The sequence below is a fragment of the Heptranchias perlo genome, chromosome 7, assembly GCF_035084215.1.
Source record: "Heptranchias perlo isolate sHepPer1 chromosome 7, sHepPer1.hap1, whole genome shotgun sequence".
Classification (NCBI taxonomy): domain Eukaryota; kingdom Metazoa; phylum Chordata; class Chondrichthyes; order Hexanchiformes; family Hexanchidae; genus Heptranchias; species Heptranchias perlo.
The window spans coordinates 98,763,193-98,767,144 of NC_090331.1; positions in this window are offsets into that span (position 1 = coordinate 98,763,193).

A 3,952-nucleotide genomic window follows, 5' to 3' on the forward strand; every position below is an offset into this window, starting at 1 on the left:
CTATTCGTGGTTTTGTTGGTTTTCAGCAAATGAACATATTTCAGCGAGCGAGAAGTTTTTTCTTTAATAGAGTAAAATTTTATCGTAAAATACAAGAACTATTCGTGGTTCTTGTCAATTTTTGTTGGTTTTCATCTAATGAACTTATTTCAGTCAGCCAGATATTTCATCTTCAAAGCTAAAAGATTTTATCTTCAAATGCAAGAACTGTTCGTGGTTTTGTTGGTTTTCAGCAAATGAACATATTTCAGCGAGCGAGAAGTTTTTTCTTTAATAGCGTCTGATTTTATCTCAAAATACAAGAACTTTTCGTGGTTCTTGTCAATTATTGTTGGTTTTCATCGAATTAACTTATTTCAGTCAGCTAGATCTTTCTTCTTCAAAGCAAAAAGATTTTATCTTAAAATACAAGAACTTTTCGTGGTTTTGTTGGTTTTCAGCAAATGAACACATTTCAGCGAGCTGGAAGTTTTTCCTTTAATAGCGTCAGATTTTATCATAAAATACAAGAACTTTTCGTGGTTCTTGTCAATTTTTGTTGGTTTTCATCTTATGAACTTATTTCAGTCAGCTCGATCTTTCTTCTTCAAAGCAAAAAGATTTTATCTTCAAATACAAGAACTTTTCGTGGTTGTGTTGGTTTTCAGCAAATGAACATATTTCAGCGAGCGAGAAGTTTTTTCTTTCATAGCGTCAGATTTTTTCTTAAAATACAAGAACTTTTCGTGGTTCTTGTCAATTTTTGTTGGTTTTCATCTGAGGAACTCATTTCAGTCAGATAGATCTTTCTTCTTCAAAACAAAAAGATTTTATCTTCAAATACAAGAACTTTTCGTGGTTTTGTTGGTTTTCAGCAAATGAACATATTTCAGCGAGCGAGAAGTTTTTTCTTTAATAGCGTCTGATTTTATCTCAAAATACAAGAACTTTTCGTGGTTCTTGTCAATTTTCGTTGGTTTTCATCTAATGAACTTATTTCAGTCAGCTAGATCTTTTTTCTTCAAAGCAAAAAGATTTTATCTTCAAATACAAGAACTTTTCGTGGTTTTGTTGGTTTTCAGCAAATGAACATATTTCAGCGAGGCAGAAGTTTTTTCTTTAATAGAGCAAGATTTTATCTTAAAATACAAGAACGTTTCGTCATTCTTGTCAATTTTTGTTGGTTTTCATCTAATGAACTTATTTCAGTCAGCGAGATCTTTCTTCTTCAAAGCAAAAAGATTTTATCTTCAAATACAGGAACTTTTCGTGGTTTTGTTGGTTTTCAGCAAATGAACATATTTCAGTGAGCTCGAAGCTTTTTCTTTCATCGCGTCAGATTTTATCTTAAAATACAAGAACTTTTCGTGGTTCTTGTCAATTTTTGTTGGTTTCCATCTGAGGAACTTATTTCAGTCAGCTGGATCTTTCTTCTTCAAAGCAAAAAGGTTTTATCTTCAAATGCAAGAACTATTCGTGGTTTTGTTGGTTTTCAGGAAATGAACATATTTCAGCGAGCGAGAAGTTTTTTCTTTAATAGCGTCAGATTTTATCTTAAAATACAAGAACTTTTCGTGCTTCTTGTCAATTTTTGTTGGTTTTCAGCAAATGAACATACTTCAGCGAGCTCGAAGTTTTTTCTTTCACAGCGTCAGATTTTTTCTTAAAATACAAGAACTTTTCGTCGTTCTTGTCAATTTTTGTTGGTTTTCATCTGAGGAACTTATTTCAGTCAGCTCGATCTTTCTTCTTCAAAGCAAAAAGATTTTATCTTCAAATACAAGAACTTTTCGTGGTTTTGTTGGTTTTCAGCAAATGAACATATTTCAGCGAGCGAGAAGTTTTTTCTTTGATAGCGTAAGATTTTATCTCAAAATACAAGTACATTTCGTGGTTCTTGTCAATTTTTGTTGGTTTTCATCTGATGAACTTATTTCAGTCAGCTGGATATTTCATCTTCAAAGCTAAAAGATTTTATCTTCAAATGCAAGAACTGTTCGTGGTTTTGTTGGTTTTCAGCAAATGAACATATTTCAGCGTGCGAGAAGTTTTTTCTTTAATAGCATCAGATTTTATCTTAAAATACAAGAACTTTTCGTGGTTCTTGTCAATTTTTGTTGGTTTTCATCGAATGAACTTATTTCAGTCAGCTAGATCTTTCTTCTTCAAAGCAAAAAGATTTTATCTTCAAATACAAGATCTTTTCGTGGTTTTGTGGTTTTCAGCAAATGAACATATTTCAGCGAGCTGGAAGTTTTTTCTTTAATTGCATAAAATTTTATCGTAAAATACAAGAACTTTTCGTGGTTCTTGTCAATTTTTGTTGGTTTTCATCTTATGAACTTATTTCAGTCAGCTCGATCTTTCTTCTTCAAAGCAAAAAGATTTTATCTTCAAATACAAGAACTTTTCGTGGTTTTGTTGGTTTTCAGCAAATGAACATATTTCAGCGAGCGAGAAGTTTTTTCTTTGATAGCATAAGATTTTATCTCAAAATACAAGTACATTTCGTGGTTCTTGTCAATTTTTGTTGGTTTTCATCTGATGAACTTATTTCAGTCAGCTAGATATTTCATCTTCAAAGCAACAAGATTTTATCTTCAAATGCAAGAACTTTTCGTGGTTTTGTTGGTTTTCAGCAAATGAACATATTTCAGCGAGTGAGAAGTTTTTTCTTTAATAGCGTCTGATTTTATCTCAAAATACAAGAACTTTTCGTGGTTCTTGTCAATTTTTGTTGGTTTTCAGCTGATGAACTTATTTCAGTCAGCTAGATCTTTTTTCTTCAAAGCAAAAAGATTTTATCTTCAAATACAAGAACTTTTCGTGGTTTTGCGGTTTTCAGCAAATGAACATATTTCAGCGAGCTGGAAGTTTTTTCTTTAATAGCGCAAGATTTTATCTTAAAATAGAAGAACTTTTCGTGGTTCTTGTCAATTTTTGTTGGTTTTCATCGAATGAACTTATTTCAGTCAGCGAGATCTTTTTTCTTCAAAGCAAAAAGATTTTATCTTCAAATGCAAGAGCTATTCGTGGTTTTGTTGGTTTTCAGCAAATGAACATATTTCAGCGAGCGAGAAGTTTTTTCTTTCATCGCGTCAGATTTTATCTTAAAATACAAGAACTTTTCGTGGTTCTTGTCAATTTTTGTTCGTTTCCATCTGAGGAACTTATTTCAGTCAGCTGGATCTTTCTTCTTCAACGCAAAAAGGTTTTATCTTCAAATGCAAGAACTAATTGTGGTTTTGTTGGTTTTCAGCAAATGAACATATTTCAGCGAGCTCGAAGTTTTTTCTTTCATAGCGTCAGATTTTTTCTTAAAATACAAGAACTTTTCGTCGTTCTTGTCAATTTTTGTTGGTTTTCATCTGAGGAACTTATTTCAGTCAGCTCGATCTTTCTTCTTCAAAGCAAAAAGGTTTTATCTTCAAATTCAAGAACTATTCGTGGTTTTGTTGGTTTTCAGCAAATGAACATATTTCAGCGAGCGAGAAGTTTTTTCTTTAATAGAGTAAAATTTTATCGTAAAATACAAGAACTATTCGTGGTTCTTGTCAATTTTTGTTGGTTTTCATCTAATGAACTTATTTCAGTCAGCCAGATATTTCATCTTCAAAGCTAAAAGATTTTATCTTCAAATGCAAGAACTGTTCGTGGTTTTGTTGGTTTTCAGCAAATGAACATATTTCAGCGAGCGAGAAGTTTTTTCTTTAATAGCGTCTGATTTTATCTCAAAATACAAGAACTTTTCGTGGTTCTTGTCAATTATTGTTGGTTTTCATCGAATTAACTTATTTCAGTCAGCTAGATCTTTCTTCTTCAAAGCAAAAAGATTTTATCTTAAAATACAAGAACTTTTCGTGGTTTTGTTGGTTTTCAGCAAATGAACACATTTCAGCGAGCTGGAAGTTTTTCCTTTAATAGCGTCAGATTTTATCATAAAATACAAGAACTTTTCGTGGTTCTTGTCAAT